The 17,383-nt window shown below is 44.2% G+C and overlaps 1 pseudogene; it reads right to left on the bottom strand.

The window, feature by feature from the left end:
- Positions 1 to 4,450: 4,450 nt before the first annotated feature.
- Positions 4,451 to 5,022, bottom strand: LOC101148120 (elongation factor 1-delta-like; annotated as a pseudogene).
- Between the last annotated feature and the right edge of the window lie 12,361 nt (positions 5,023 to 17,383).

Genomic DNA, 17,383 nt, shown 5'->3' with positions numbered 1-17,383 from the left:
TGACAAGGCTATACACAAATTCAGTGGCAAAACAGAGGTGACATAAACTATAGTGAACAGACTTTATGTGGCCTAAAACCCTCCTAATGTCTTGATGAACATGCAGGATGTGTTCAAATCAGCTGTGGGGCTCTGCTCCTGTGAAATCATCATGGCCCCAGGAGAGGTCCAGCAATTTTCCTCTGCAATAGAGCAGATTCTTGAAAGTCAAGGAGTTTTGGCCAGGCATGGTGGCTCACGCGTGCAATCCTAGCACTTTGGGAGGCCAAGGCGGGTGGATCACGAGGTCAGGAGTTTGAGACCAGCCTGGCCAACATAGTGAAACCCCGTCTCTACTATAAACACAAAAAAATTAGCCGGGTGTGGTAGCAGGCGCCTGTAATCTTAGCTACTCGGGAGGCTGAGGCATGAGAATCGCTTGAACCCGGGAGGCAGAGGTTGCAGTGAGCTGAGATCACGCCACTGCACTTCAGCCTGGGCAACAGAGTGATTCTTTGTCTCAAAATAAAAAAAGAAAGAAAGAGAGAGAGAAGAAGGAAGGAAGGAAGTCAGTCAGTCAGTCAGTCAAGGAGTCTCCTTCCATCCTAAGTTCCTGTCAAGGCTGACACCAACGTGAGGCTCTCTTCCAATACATCTCTTCTACCTGGGGAACTGATCTTGCCTAAAGGAATGTCAGGGAAAGAACTGCCTGGCAGCGAAGTAAGCCAAGCCCTAACACCCTATCTTGACCATCCCCGCAGTTAGTAAGTCGTGCTGGACCTTGCTTGAGATACCTGCATCTCATGGTAAGTCTGTCCCACCTTGAAAACCAGAGACTTAAGAACGTCAAGCACAACCACATCAAAGGTACCACCCAAAGAAGGGGAGTTTGAGACCACCCAAAAGAGGCAGTTGGTATCCTTTGCAAAAACAGGTGCCACTTAGGATGATGAAAATCAGATTTTTTTTCATATTTAGCCTAGAAGGAAAAGGGGTTACCCCTTTGGCACCCATAGTGAGTTGATGGCTTTTTTTTTAAACAGAATTCTAGAAGAACTGCACAGAGAAGCAGACTGAATAACCCCAAGACTTGTAATGGACCAGCAAACTTCTGAACTCATACTCACCTTGATAGCAATTATTTTTGCTTAATCTCATGGTTTTCTGCTACCCACTGGGAAGACCCTTCTTCCCCAATAGTCCTTTGCACTGAAGGGAACAATAAAAACATTATGTGAAAAAAAAAACATATATTGCGGAAGAACAGAGCAAAGTGGTGTGAGGTGGCTGTCCACATCTCATTGTGTATTTCAACTCTCATCCTGCCTGTATTCAATTTCAATAATTATCCAAGACCTATCTTAAACCTAATTTCCTCTTTCTTTCCAAAAGCTCCTCTATCTGAAGGTTTTTTCTCCAGCACATGTTTGAACTTCAGTTTCCTCTCATCTTATTTCTCTGTAGATTTCATCCTATCTGCTCTCCATCCATCAGAAAAGCTTAACTATTTCTCATCAAATATTGTCACTTGCTTGTTTCCACTATACTGTAGAGTTTGCCACTTTGTTCTTTTGTTGTCATTTTAAGTTGTTATTTTTTTCAGATTTCTAAAGAGGATGGACAAGGATTAAACTCATGCTCATCCTGTGTTCTTTATCCGATCTCAAGTGATGCGTTTTATTTGTTGACTTCCATTATGGTCAGGTGCTTGACTGACAGATAACTGTGATGATCACGGGCTTGTGACGGCAAAGGGCAGGGTTTCTTTTTTTTTAAGCAACTGTAACTCCCTCTAAATCTCCTTTTGACATTTGCTTCTGTAATAGAAATGCTAATCTTTCTAGATGTGTGGTAGTGACAAAGAGGAAAATAATCCAGGGAAGGGAATTGGAGCAACAGCAGGGAAAGAAGTTCCAGTATTATTTCTTGTTTTGTTTTGTTTTCAGACAGAGTCTTGCTCTGTTGCCAGGCTGCAGTGCAGTGGCGTGATTTTGGCTCACTGCAATCTCCGCCTCCCAGGTTCAACCGATTTCCCTGCCTCAGTCTCCCGAGTAGCTGGGACTACAGGCAGGCGCCATCGTGCCCAGCTAATTTATTTTTTGTATTTTAGAAAAGACGGGGTTTCACCATGCTGGCCAGGATGGTCTCGATCTTCTGACCTCATGATCTGCCTGCCTCAGCCTCCCAAAGTGCTGGCATTACAGGCGTGAGCCACCACGCCCGGCCCCAGTATTGTTTAAGTAAGAAAGCTAATCCAGCTTTTCGTAATCCAGGGTAAAATTTGTCTATCTGTGGGACACCACTAACAGGATGCCCTGATGCCTCCCCAGGTTCAACAGGGAAGAGGCGGGCAGGCAGATAAGTAAAATTAAGGATTTGGGGTCCAGATATGTTTTCCCATCTCTGGGTTATATGGACTGTGTGAGCTTGGAAAAGCCATTTAATCTTTTTAAGTCTCAGTAAATAAAGACTACACTTTCTTTACGTGAAAGTCAGTAGAATTAAATAATAGTATGTGTGAAAAACCCCCAGCAGTGCTGAGATGATCCCTCAGTCAGTCTCATTCCGCTCCAAATAAGGCACTTTGGAGTCATCTTCACTTCCCTTCTAGTTTTATCCTTCAAATCTTCCTTTTCATCCCACACACCACAAACACAGTCACAGCTACCCCCTTCTTTCCCTCTGTCCTTGATAGACAACCCCTAATCTCATTTCTTCTCAGCTTCTGTCTCCTTGGTAACAAATCTGACGAGATAAATAGTATACACAACCTGCTAGGATAACGCACGGTCCTCTCAAGAAGAAACGACCCTGTCAGTTGTTTTGACCTTATGCAAACACGAGTGAAACTTGTATTTCATTGTGTTCACTTTGAGAACGGCATCCAGGAACGGAACGCAAGGGCTCCTGCTAGTGACCGATGGTCTATTTCAAGTGTTCAGAGATTCCAGACTCTACATGAAATGGCGCCACCTTGAGGCTCAAACCTTATTGTTGGCGTTCAATTTAAGAAAAACTCATCAGACATCTCCTACTACAGGCTAGGCTTTGGTAATTAAAAGAATAAAACGGGCCGGGCGCGGTGGCTCACGCCTGTCATCCCAGCACTTTGGGAGGCCGAGGCGGGTGGATCACCGAGGTCAGGAGTTCGAGACCAGCCTGACCAACATGGTGAAACCCTGTCTCTACTAAAAATACAAAAATTAGCCAGGCCTGATGGCGCGCGCCTATAATCCCAGCTACTCTGGAGGCTGAGGCAGGAGAATCGCTTGAGCCTGGGAGGCAGAGGTTGCAGTGAGACGAGATTGCACCACTGCACTCCAGCCTGGGTGATAGAGCCAGACCCCGTCTCAAAAAACAAACAAAACAAAACAAAACAAAAGAAAGAAAGAAAGAAAGAAAGAAAATGGCCACCTAAACCAATCTATACATAGGAGGCTTTTTGGAGGACATGATGAAGAGATAAAGAAAGAAAGTACCTAGGCTGAAGGAACAGTCTAACCTCCAGCTACCTGGCATAGAGTCAGTGCAGAAGAAGACCTGATGGGAACTCAGCAGAGTGGACTCCTAGGAAGAGGGTGAGAACTGCAACCAGGTGAACCAAGACTAGGGAAACTGCTTCTGATTTTGCACGGGGGATAAGATCCAGCCCCTGGGGAGCGTTGGGTTAACAACAAGTACACATCATGTAAGTGCCCCGGGCACCCCTTAGTGCAAGGGGAGCTATAATTCTACCAGAACACTCTGGATGTATACATATGTTCACACAAGACCTTCCTTGTGGATTAAGACAATATAACAGCAATTTGAGAAAGAAGGTGGCTGAGGGGACACTATCCCACACAGTGCAGACAGGAAATTCTGAGTGGTTTATCATTTGATCAGTAGGAAGTCATCAGAAAGTCATGAAAGTCTAGAATCAGTGGCTTGCTCACCAGCTGTAAAGGAGACAATCATGAGTTAGGGATCAATAATTGGTAATTATCAGAGATCAATAATTAGTAATTTGACAGAGATTTACCAGGGAGGAATCAAAATTCTCCACCCCTGAAGGGTGGCGGGGGGGGGATATTTTTACTGTGTCTCAAGATCCTGCTGGCTCCTTTAAGCCGTATGTGACATATTAATCATCTTTCCACATACAAACATACACTTGAATGACCCCTCTAGAGTCATTTAAGGGCAGGCTAGGGCCATTTTTAATATGCTAAAGAACAGAGCACTTTCCCAGGCTTAGGGACTGTGGATGGTCCCAGAGACTCCAATGGTCCAGGAAGTGGAAAGTCCTCACCCATGACACTTACTTTCCTCCCAGGACTGGAGGGCAAAAGAGGAAAACAAGAAAAATATGGAGAAAATATGAAGAAAAAACAAAAGAATGTGACAATTCTTGTTCCCAATTTTGAAACAACTTCATATATTCCTTAAAACAAAGAAGACAACATAAAACTATAAAAAGTTATCAAAAACCTCACAATAAGGCTTTTCTAATTACTGGGGGAAACGGCAGCCATTCCTCCCGCAGCTGTGCTGCCTCCTCGTCCTCCTCCTCATTGTCGCTGCCAAAAAGGTCAATGTCATTTTCCTTGTCATCCTCTGCTGGTGTGGTTGGCTTCTTGGCCGGGGCTCCACTTGGCACATGGGAGACACGTGCTGGGTCTGAGGGACTGTGGCCCGGTGGCCAGCAGAGCTCTTCTCCAGCACGTTCAGCTGGGCCTCCAGCTTGGACATGGCCTGCTGCAGCTCCTGCATCACGCTGCGCAGGCTCTGGTTCTCCACTTCCAGACTGGCGATCAGGACAACAAGCTCGCTGTGTTCTCCGTTGGGGCCGCTGGAGACCCTGGGGCCTGAGCTTCTGGCCAGGGATTTCTGGATGTTCTCTCTGGCTCTCGCAGTGTCTTGGAGGATCACGCTGGCGCCATTCTCCTGGCGGGAGGTGCTGGCCACAGGCCCGTTCATTTGCTCGTAGAATCTCCTTTCTGCAATGTCATATTTGAACTTGTCAAACCAGATCTTCTCATGTACTGAGAAGTTTGTAGCCATTTTTCTGCTGCCAGCCAAGGACTCAGCAATGAGGGAGGAGGAATCAGTGGACGTGGGACGCCTGAGGCAAGAGAACAGAAGACTTAATGTTGTTAAGATGTCAATACTACCCAAAGATTCAATGCAATCCCTATCAAAATCCCAAAAATGGTTTTTGCAGAAATAGAAAAAACAATTATAAAATCCATATGGAATATCAAGGAACCCCAAATAGTGAAAGCAATCTTGAAAAGAAGGAACAAAGCTGGAGAACTTACTACAAAGTGACAGTAATCAAAACAATGTGGTACTGGCATAAAGACAGCCATGTAGACCAATGGAATAACATAGAAAGGCCAGAAATAGAGTAAAAATAGAGTTACCACATGATCCAGCAATTCCCCTTCAGGGTGTACAGAAAATAATTGAAAGCAGAGTCTCAAAAAAAGATTTGTACATCCATGTTCACAGCAGCATTATTCACAATAAAACACAGAAGCAACCCAAGTGTCCATCAACACACAAATGAATAATCAAAATATAGTACATACATACAATGGAATATTATTATCCTTAAAAAGGAAGGAAAATTACATGCTACAACATGAATAGATCTTGAAGACATGTTAAGTGCAATAAGTCAGTTACATAAAAGAAGACAAATAATGTATGATTCCACTTATATGAAGTATGTAAAATAGTCAAAATCATAGAAACAGAGAGTAGAATGGTGATTGCCAGGGGACGGGGGAGGGAGGAATAGGAAATTATTGTTTAATGGGTATAACTTTTCAGTTTTGCAAGATGAAAAGCACTCTGGAGATAGATGGCAGTAATGGTTGCACAAAATTACAAAATGTATTTAATACCACTGATGTATACATTTTAAAATTATTTTAAAAACGATTAAGATGGTAATTTTCATGTTTCGTGTATTTTACTGCAACAAAAGAATTGAACAAAGTAATGGCAATATTTTTTTCATGTGACAGCTTTTCACTTAGAGGGCAGGGCTTTTCCAAACAAATTAAAGTTATTAGGCAAGTCTGTGTGTCTTGGAGACTTTATTATTTTGTTTGTTTTAATAAATACAGACAGGGTCTTGTTATGTCACTCAGGCTGGTCTCAAACTGTGCCCGCCATTCTTTAGAAATTTTGGGAAATACAGGGTTGGGTGCGATGGCTCATGCCTGTAATCCCAGCACTTTGGGAAGCTGAGGCAGGGGGATCACTTGAGCCCAGGAGTTGGAGACCAGCCTCAGTGACATAGTGAGACCTCATCTCTACAAAAAATCAAAAAAATGAGGCAGGAAGATTGCTTGAGCCTGGGAGGTTGAGGCCACAGTGAGCCGTGATCATGCCCCCGCATTCCCGCCTGGGCAACTGAAGTGAAACCCTGTCTCTAAATAAATAAATAAATAAATAAATAAATAAATAAATAAATTTGGGGAAATAAAGAAAAGCCCACAGAAGTCACCCATATACAACCAGTGTTAACTTGCTGGGCTCATGGGGTCAAGTCTTTTCCCATCCATCCAGACACAGATACCTGGATATCAGCATCTTGCTGCACAGGTGGGCTCATGCTCTGTGTGCATTGTTCCCTGGACAAGGCACGATGGCCATTCCCCCATCATGATAAATGTGCCTAACTCTTTTCTTCCCACCTCCATGTGCAAAAAGGTAGTTGAGTCAAGCAAAGCTTCTTTGAGGGCTCCAGAGCTGACTTCCCAGCTGCTTCTGGTCCTTTTGGGTCCTCTCCCAGTGTTGAGACTCCTGATTTCAAGGACCCTGATTTCAAGGGTGCTGATTTTGAGGGTCTGAAGAAGTTCAAAGAGGAGGTGGATATCCAGCCAGCTAAGCAGAAAACAGCAACAGTCAATGGTAGTGAGCCCCTCTCTGCCCTTCTCTCTAACAGTGACATCCTGAGTCAGGGCTCAGTCCTGGGCAGAACGAGAGTCCTGGGCAGTTCCCAAGAGGAACTGGCCTGGAGGCCCAAAGGGCGGGATATCCACTTCACTGTGCCTTATCAATGTGCAGCTCAGGTATGAGAATCTGGTCATTAGGGCCTGACCAGTAAAGTTCCCAATATCCAAAGTTACAGAGCCCCGAAAGTCCCCCAGCTGCCTAGAGGTGCTTAGCAAAAAGTAAAAATAATGCAACTCTGTGTTTGACCCTCATGTACTTTACAGCTCCTTTGGCCACTCCCTTTCTCTGCCAAACCCCAGGACCCTGTGTACCCCTGCTGTTCCCCCTGTCCCACCAGATCTCCCCTGGCCTCACAGGAACCTGACAAAAGGGAAGTGAGACAGGACAGATATGAAGAAAATGTGAAGTGATGGTTATTTCACACCTAGGCATCAAGAGACACAGTCATTTGCTCAGCAGGTGGGATTTCTCCCCATAGGCTGCAAGGAGAAACAATGCTGGGGTCCAGCATCAGAGAGACAAAGTTGGCAGAATTCACCTGCCCAGACCCCTCCTGCCTCCTGTTTCCCATTGGCCAAAGTTCACCCCATGAACTTCAATTCCCTGCACTTCTGGGACATGTCATCTGTACAGCTCCATCAGTGATACCAGATCCCACGTCCTGCGGCCAGGGACCAGAAACCCCGGGTGGGAAATAGCAGTCTGGGAGAGGGCCCAACTTTGCCAGGGCAAGGACTGGGAAGTCCCCACTTGCATCAGAAAAGTCTGGGTGCTTTTGGCCAACAAGAGGCAATGGAGGGAAGCCTCTTAACATTTCCGATGTCTTGACATGTGTCTTAGCAGGCTTGCCTTAGAGCAACACCTTCGAAGTCCAGCGGAGCTTCCTGCCCGACTGCACACTCCACACAACCTTGGGCTTGAGTTTGCTTTAACTCTTTGAGTCTCACTTTCCACAGACTTAAAATGAAGATGAAGATAATATCACCCCTCAACTCAGCAAATGCGATCGAAGGTTATGGCCAACGCAACTCAACTCGCCCAGTGCCTCACACACAGTAGGCACTTTGCGATTAAAGGTTGTCATCCATATTCCCAGACTATTCCCTGGGAAGTGGTTAGACAGAGCTGGACAACAAACCCCATCTCCTTGGCCCTGACACAGGGAGTGGCAAAAGGAGCTGCAGAGTCCACATCAGGGCCAAACACAGATTTTTATTATTTTTATTTTTTGCTAAGTGACTCCAGGCAGCTGGCGGACAATTAGGGGAGGTCCCTGTTGTAATTCCCAGCCCTGCCCTCCTACCCGAGGAATGAGAGAGGATTCCCTGCATTACAGTCTGCATGTTGACCTCATGTAGACTAACACGCCTAAGTCTACTGGAGGGAGACAGAGAACACCCTGCATTCTCTGCCCGAGTCACTCTCCTCAATCTGCTTCAGTAGAACATGAGACACGACTGTTGAAGGCCAGCAGCCCCTGGTCCCAAGCGCGGCAGTGCCACAGTGGATGCTTTCCCACCTGAGCCCTCGGACTGGGCCTTAGTGGGTCCTGCTCCCACAAGCGTCACTGTCTCAATCCGGAGAGTGGTGCTCGTAGGAACAGGACCTCATTGCCACATTTTCTTGGCCCCTTTCATTAAAAACACTGCAATCACCTTCATGGTAAGGCTCCTCCCTGCGGAGGTCTCCTACAGAAGTAGGTGAGGACTGGTTGCTGGGATTGAAGAGAGTGGCATGGTAGCTGAGGATAATAAGGGGTACTGGGGTAAGACGGAGAGGTTTGGGGGCCACACAAGTTGTCCATCTAGGGAACGCAGAGGTCACCTAGATCAAGCCAGTGTTGCCCAAGTAGCAAAAAAAAGAAAAAAGAAAAAAAAAAGTCTGGTCTTTTTTAGCCCCGAGAGGTGTCTTTGATGAAATTCTGACCAGATGAAGCCACCATCACTGCCCTGGGCTTACAGATTACCTACATACCCTAAATCAATCACTGTCTGTTTTCTATCTTTCTCTAAGCCATAGAGCCTGCTCTCTATCTGTTAAGTCTAGGGCCATCACAAACATGCAAACAATGACACTGTAAGATAACTTGGGCCAGGCGCAGTCACTCAAGCCTGTAATCCCAGCACTTTGGGAGGCAGAGGGTAGGTGGATCACCTGAGGTCAGGAGTTCGAGACCAGCCTGGCCGACAAACATGGAGAAACCCCGTCTCTACTGAAAACACAAAAATTACCCAGGCATGGTGGCAGGTGCCTGTAAGCCCAGCTACTCGGGGACTGAGGCAGGAGAATAGCTTGAACTCAGGAGGCAGAGGTTGCAGTGAGCCGAGATCATGCCACTGCACTCCAGCCTGGGTGACAGAGCGAGACTCCTTCTCAAAAAACAAACAAACAAACAAAACAAAACAAAACAAAACCAAAAAACACCACATAAGATAACTGGGGCAGAAGGCCTCTAGCCCCTAGCCCCTTTCCCTACCATTCCCGCAGTAGTGGCTGCACCCCTCCAGTCCTTTCTGCTGCACCCCCAGCACCTCTGGGGCACTTTCTGAGTTAAATAATTAGTTATAGGAGTCCTCACTGGGGATAATCCATACTTGTCTTATTACAGTGTCCCAGGGGCAAGTAGGACAGGAGCCCCGCAGAGGGCTCCTGCCTCTGTTATTCTCAAATCACAACTCAAAGACACTAAACACATTCCTCAAGATCCCTAACTCCAATTCTCAAGGACCAATTCCCCACTCAACCAATCCTGCCAGGCCAGGGGCAGAGCTGGCAGGAAGAATAGAGATCCAAAAAAAACCGTCATAGCTCTCATGGGTTATCAGCTCCTATTCTTTTATAGGTAACTCCAGAACAGTTCACCTGAAATTAATCTGATACTATCAACTTTCCTATATCTTAATAGCAGAGGAATGGGCATATTTAAAGTGCAAAGTAATACAGGTAGGGGTATGTGTGTGTGTATCTGTGGGCAAGTAAGATTAAAGCTTCACGGATCAGGCAACCAAACCTGAGTCAAAGTATCCATCTTCATGTCAGCTCTTTCAGGCTTAATAAACTGCAATAAAAGCAAATACCCCCACAAAGGAATGACTACTTAAAAGGCACTTTAAAAGCCCCCCTGGCTGGGTGTGGTGGCTCACACCTGTAATCCCAGCACTTTGGGAGGCTGAGGTGGGTGGATCACCTGAGGTCGCAAGTTCGAGACCAGCCGGGCCAACATGGTGAAACCCCATCTCTACTAAAAATACAAAATTATCCAGGCATGGTGGTGTGTGCCTGTAATCCCAGCTACTAGGGAGGCTGAGACAGGAGAATCACTTGAACTCGGGAGGCAGAGTTTGCAGTGAGCTGAGATTGCACCATTGCACTCCAGTCTGGGCAACAAGAGTGAAACTCTGTCTCAGAAAGGAAAAAACAAAAACAAAAACAAAAACAAAAACAAAAAACTCCCCTTTGCAAGCTGTAGTTTACTTCCTCCTTCCAGCATGCAGGGTACATCTCTTTGGTTGAGAACATTCAAAATTACTGGACAGGAGTGGGGATGTGGTTGGGGTTGGCCATGTAAGTTACTTTCTACTTTGCTGGCTCAGAGCAGTGAGCACTGTAAGGAGTACAGAGCAGGTGCTTCAGGCATCAGGTAACTCAGCTTAGCTCTGAGTGCTGCTACCCAGGTTTCTATAGATGTCCAAGGAAGCCTCAGAATCAAGCTCCAAGAGGTTCAGATAGGAGAATAACCTGCGATCTGCATTGTTTGCAATCCCTTGGAATACAGGTTACAGCCCACTTTCCTTCTCATGCCTGCTCTTTCTTCTCTCCTAAACCTGGAGGAATGTTTGCACCATGGAAGCCCAGAGGGAAGAGAGGCTGCTATGGGTCTTGCCCCAGCAGAACTCAGCCAGCAGCCACAGTTGCTCAGTAGCAAGTGGTACCCACAGTTCAAGGCCCCAGATCCCACTGCAACAGGTGGACTAGGCATGTGCTGTGAAAAGCCCAGATGGAGCCAGAAAAAAGCTGTGGCTTAGTTTACTTAAGGGAGACAGGAAAAGCCTCACATGGCAGGTAGCTAGCAGGTACTTGACAAGAGGAAGTGTGCCAGGCATGCAACGGGGTGGGCTACAGTGAGGGGTGGGGTTAGCATCCATAAATGGGTCCTACTGAAGCAAGAAAGCCTGGATGATCCCAGGTTTTCTCTTCTTCATCCTAACCAAGTGGTGAGGATCGAGCCCCGTTCTATTCCTGAGAATATGGCAGGATGGGCTATTTGTACCATCCCACCCCAGGGCAGAATGAAAGATGCTGAGTAACAGTAACTTTTAAAGAGCAAAAGTTTCTAATTTTGATGAAGTCCAATTGACTTTTGCTTTTATAGTTCACACTTTTGGTGTCATATGTAAAAAACCTGTGCCAAACACAAAGACACTAGGATTTTCTCCTGTTTTCTTATTTATTTATTTACTTATTATACTTTAAATTCTGAGGTACAGGTGCAGAATGTGCAGTTTTGTTACATAGGCATACATGTGCCATGGTGGTTTGCTGCACCCATCAACTCGTCACCTACATTAGGTATTTCTTTTAATGCTATCCCTCCCCTAGCCTCTCACCCGCTGACAGGCCCCAGTGTGTGATGTTCCCCTCGCTGTGTCCATGTGTTCTCCTTGTTCATCTCCAACTTATGAGTGAAAACGTGCAGTGTTTGGTTTTCTGTTCCTGTGTTAGTTTGCTGAGGATGATGGTTTCCAGCTTCATCCACGTCCCTGCAAAGGACATTAACTCGTCCTTTTTTATGGCTGCAAAGTATTCCATGGTGTATATGTGCAACATTTTCTTTACCCAATCTATCATTGATGGACATTTAGGTTGGTTCCAGGTCTTTGCTGTTGTGAATAGTGCCGCAATAAACATACATGTGCATGTGTCTTTATGGTAGAAGGATTTAAAATCCTTTGGGTATGTACCCACTAATGGGATTGCTGGGTAGAATGGTATTTCTAGTTCTAGATCCCTGAGGAATCGCCACACTGTCTTCCACAATGGTTGAACTAATTTACACTCCCACTGATAGTAAAAGTGTTCCTATTTCTCCACATCCTCACCAGCACCTGTTATTTCCTGACTTTAATAATCGCCATTCTAACTGGTGTGAGATGGTATCTCATTGTGGTTTTGATTTACATTTCTCTAATGACCAGTGATGATGAGCTTTTTTTTCATGTTTGTTGGCTGCATAAATGTCTTCTTTTGAGAAGTGTCTGTTCATATCTTTTGCCCACTTTTTAATGGGGTTGTTTGTTTCTTTCTTGTAAATTTGTTTAAGTTCTTTGTAGATTCTGGATATCAGCCCTTTGTCAGATGGATAAATTGCAAAAATTTACTCCCATTCTGTAGATTGCCTGTTCACTCTGATGATAGTTTCTTTTGCTGTGCAGAAGCTTTTTAGTTTAATTATATCCCATTTGTCAATTTTGACTTTTGTTGCCATTGCTTTTGGTGTTTTAGACATGAACTCTTTGCCTACACCTATGTCTTGAATGGTATTGCCTAAGATTCTTCTATCATTTTTATGGTTTTAGGTCTTACATTTAAGTCTTTAATCCACCTTGAGTTAATTTTTGTATAAGCTGTAAGGAAGGGGTCCAGTTTCAGTTTTCTGCATATGGCTACCAGTTTTCCCAACACCATTTATTAAATAGGGAATCCTTTCCCCATTGCTTGTTTTTGTCAGGGTTGTCAAAGATCAGATGGTTGTAGATGTGTGGTGTTATTTCTGAGGCCTCTGTTCTGTTCCATTGGTCTATATATCTGTTTTGGTACCAGTACCATGCTGTTTTGGTTACTGTAGCCTTGTAGTACAGTTTGAAGTCAGGTAGTGTGACGGCTCCAGCTTTGTTCTTTTTGCTTAGGATTGTCTTGGCTATGCGGGCTCTTTCCTGGTTCCACATGAGGTTTAAAGTAGTTTTTTCCAATTCTGTGAAGAAAGTCAATGGCAGCTTGATGGGGATAGCATTGAATCTATAAATTACTTTGGGTAGTATGGCAATTTTCACGATATTGATTCTTTCTATCCATGAGCATGGAATGTTTTTCTATTTATTTGTGTCCTCTCTTATTTCCTTGAGCAGTGGTTTGTAGTTCTCCTTGAAAAGGTCCTTCACATCCCTTGTAAGTTGTATTCCTAGGTATTTTATTCTCTTTGTAGCAATTGTGAACAGGAGTTCACTCATGACTTGGCTCTCTGTTTGTCTATTATTGGTGTATAGGAATGCTTGTGATTTTTGCACATTGATTTTGTATCCTGAGACTTTGCTGAAGTTGCTTATCAGCTTAAGGAGATTTTGGGCTGAGATGGTGGGGTTTTCTAAATATACAATCATGTCATCTGCAAACAGAGACAATTTGACTTCCTCTTTTCATATTTGAATACACTTTATTTCTTTCCCTTGCCTGATTGGCCTGGCCAGAACTTCCAATACTATGTTGAATAGGAGTGGTGAGAGAGAGCATCCTTGTCTTGTGGTGGTTTTCAAAAGGAATGCTTCCAATTTTTGCCCATTCAGTATGATATTGGCTGTGGGTTTGTCATAAATAGCTCTTATTATTTTGAGATACGTTCCATCAATACCTAGTTTATTGAGAGTTTTTAGCATGATGGGTGTTGAATTTTGTCGAAGGCCTTTTCCGCATCTAATGAGATAATCATGTGGTTTTTGTCATTGATTCTGTTTATGTGATGAATTACCTTGATTGATTTGCTTATGTTGAACCAGCCTTGCATCCCAGGGATGAAGCCAACTTGATCATGGTGGATAAGCTTTTTGATGTGCTTCTGGATTCGGTTTGCCAGTATTTTATCAAAGATTTTTGCATCAATGTTCATCAGGAATATTGGCCTGAAATTTTCTATTTTTGTTGTGTCTCTGCCAGGTTTTGGTATCAGGATAATGCTGGCCTCATAAAATGAGTTAGGGAGGATTCCCTCTTTTTCTATTGTTTGGAATACTTTCAGAAGGAATGGTACCTTCTACCAGAATTCGGCTGTGTACCTCTGGTAGAATTCGGCTGTGAATCCATCTGGTCCTGAACTTTTTTTGGTTGGTAGGCTATCAATTGCTGCCTCAATTTCAGAACTTGTTATTGGTCTATTTAGGGATTCGACTTCTTCCTGGTTTAGACTTGGGAGGGTGTATGTGTCCAGGAATTTATCCATTTCTTCTAGATTTTCTAGTTTATTTGGGTAGAGGTGTTTATAGTATTCTCTGATGGTAGTTTGTATTTCTGTAGGATCCTCTTTATCATTTTTTATTGCATCTATTTGATTCTTCTCTCTTTTCTTCTTTATTAGTCTGGCTAGTTGTCTATCTATTTTGTTGATCTTTTCACAAAACCAACTCCGGATTCACTGATTTTCTTTGAAGGGTTTTTCATGTCTCTATCTCCTTCAGTTCTGCTCTGATCTTAGTTATTTCTTGTCTTCTGCTAGCTTTTGATTTGTTTGCTCTTGCTTCTCTAGTTCTTTTAATTGTGATGTTTCAGTGTCGATATTAGATCTTTCCTGCTTTCTCTTGTGGGCATTTAGTTCTATAAATTTCCCTCTACACACTGCTTTAAATGTATCCCAGAGATTCTGGTACATTGTGTCATTCTCATTGGTTTCAAAGAACATCTTTATTTCTGCCTTCATTTCATTACTCAGTAGTCTTTCAGGAGCAGCTTGTTCAGTTTCCATGTAGTTGTGCAGTTTTTAGTGAGTTTTTTAAATCTGAGTTCTAATTTGATTGCACTGTGGTCTGAGAGACTGTTTGTTATGATTTCTGTTCTTTTGCATTTGCTGAGGAGTGTTTTACTTCCAATTATGTGATCAGTTTTAGTATAAGTGTGATGAGGTGCTGAGAAGAATGTATATTCTGTTGATTTGGGGTGGAGAGTTCTGTAGATGTCTATAAGGTCTGCTTGGTCCAGAGCTGAGTTCAAGTCCTGAATATCCTTGTTAATTTTCTTCTCATTGATCTATCTAATATTGACAGTGGGGTGCTAAAGTCTCCCATTCTTATTGTGTGGGAGTCTAAGTCTCTCTGTATGTCTCTAAGAACTTGCTTTATGAATCTGAGTGTTCCTGTATTGGGTGCATTTATATTTAGGGTAGTTAGCACTTCTTGTTGCATTGATCCCTTTACCACTACGTAATGCCCTTGTCTCTTTTGATCTTTGTTGGTTTAAAGTCTGTTTTATCAGAGACTAGGATTGCAACCCCTGCTTTTTTTTTGCTTAGCATTTGCTTGGTAAATATTACTCCATCCCTTTATTTTGAGCCTATGTGTGTCTTTGCACGTTAAATGGGTCTCCTGAATACAGCACACCGATGGATCTTGACTCTTTATCCAATTTGCCAGTCTGTGTCTTTTAATTGGGGCATTCAGCCCATTTACATTTAAGGTTAATATTGTTATGTGTGAATTTGATCCTGTCAAATTTGATGCTAGCTGGTTATTTTGCCTGTTAGTTGATGAATTTTCTTCATAGTGTTGATGGTCTTTACAATTTGGTATGTTTTTGCAGTGGCTGGTACCAGTTGTTCCTTTCAGTGTTTAGTGCTTCCTTCAGGAGCTCTTGTAAAGCAGGCCTGGTGGGGACAAAATCTCTCAGCATTTGCTTGTCTGTAAAGGATTTTATTTCTCCTTCTCTTATGAAACTTAGTTTGGCTGGATATGAAATTCTGGGTTGAAAACTCTTTTAAGAATGTTGAATATTGGCCCCCCACTCTCTTCTGGCCTGTAGGGTTTCTGCAGAGAGATCCACTGTTAGTCTGATGGGCCTCCCTTTGTGGGTAACCCGACCTTTCTCTCTGGCTGCCCTTAACATTTTTTCCTTCATTTCAACTTTGGTGAATGTAACAATTATGTGTCTTGGGGTTGCTCTTCTCGAGGAATATCTTTGTGGTACTTTCTGTATTTCTTGAATTTGAATGTTGGCCTGTCTTGCTAGGTTGGGGAAGTTCTCCTGGATAATATCCTGAAGAGTGTTTTCCAACTTGGTTCCATTCTCCCTGTCACTTTCATGTTCACCAGTGCTCTGTGGTGGCTGGGACCCACCAAGCCAAACCATTTGGCTCCCTGGCTTCAGCCCCTTTCCAGGACAGTAATGGTTCTGTCTCACTGGCGTTCCAGGCACCACTGGGTTATGGGGAAAAAAAATTCCTGCTGCTAGCTCAGTGTCTGCCCAAATGGCCATCCAGTTTTGTGCTTGAAACCCAGGGCCCTGATGGCGTAGGATTGGAGGGGATCTCCTGTTCTGCGGGTTACAAAGACATTGGGAAAAGTGCAGTATCTGGGCTGGAGTGCACTGTTCCTCAGGCACAGTCCCTCACGGCTTCCCTTGGGTAGGGAGAGAATTCCGACCCCTTGCACTTCCCAGGTGAGGCAACGCCCCACTCTGCTTTGGCTCGCCCTCCGTGGGCTGCACCCACTGTCCAACCAGTCCCAGTGAGGTGAACTGGGTACCTCAGTTGGAAATCTCACTGGGAGCTGCAGACTGGGGAGGTTCCTGTTTGGCCATCTTCCCAGCAATCCCTGTTTTCTTCTAGGAGTGTTGTATTTTTAGCTCTTACATTTAGGCCTACGATCCATTAGGAATTAAACCTGATATATGGTGTTAAGAAGGGCTGGAGCTTTTTAAAAACGTATCGTTGTTCCACAACAATTTGTTGAAAAAATTATGCTGCCCACATTGAATTGCCTTTCCACCTTTGCCAAAACCAAGTGATTATATATGTGTAGTTCTATTTCTGGATTCCATAAAAGTTCATGTATCTATGACTACCTTTATACCAATATACTATCCTGATTCTTGTAGCTTTGAGAACTAGGCAGCCGCTTGGGCTGACACTGGATCCATCGCTGAAGGGGGTCCACCGAACCACAAGCATGTAGCCACAAGGGCAATCCCAGATGAGCCCCCAAATTTGTAACTGCCCAAGGGATTCACCTTGCCCGCTGCCTAGACAGAGCCTATTCATCAAGACAGGGGAATCAAAATAAAGAAAGAGTAATTCATGAAGAGCCAGCTGTGCGGGAGATCGGAGTTTTATTATTACTCAAATCAATCTCCTCCTGTAGCTTTGAAGTGAGCCTTGTACGTAGTGTGACCTCTCCAAATTTGTTATTTTAATAAAGTTGTTTTAGCTATTGTAGGTCCTATGCTGTTAAATACGATTTTTGAGACAGGGTCTTGCTGTGTCACCCAGGCCGGAGCACAGTGACACAATCACTGCTTATTGCAGTCTTGACTTCCCAGGCTCACGTGATCCTCCCATCTCAGTCTCCCCAGTAGCTGGGACTACAGACACGTGCTCAGCTAATTTTTGTATTTTTTGTAGAGGCAGGGATTTACGATGTTGCCCAGACTGGTCTCAGACTCCTGGGCTCAAGCCATCCACCCACCTCAGACTCCCAAT

Source organism: Gorilla gorilla, chromosome 9 (genome assembly GCF_029281585.2).
Source record: "Gorilla gorilla gorilla isolate KB3781 chromosome 9, NHGRI_mGorGor1-v2.1_pri, whole genome shotgun sequence".
In the NCBI taxonomy this organism is placed as follows: domain Eukaryota; kingdom Metazoa; phylum Chordata; class Mammalia; order Primates; family Hominidae; genus Gorilla; species Gorilla gorilla.
Note: the sequence above shows the minus strand (reverse complement) of the source record. Positions and strands in the feature narration are given on the sequence as shown.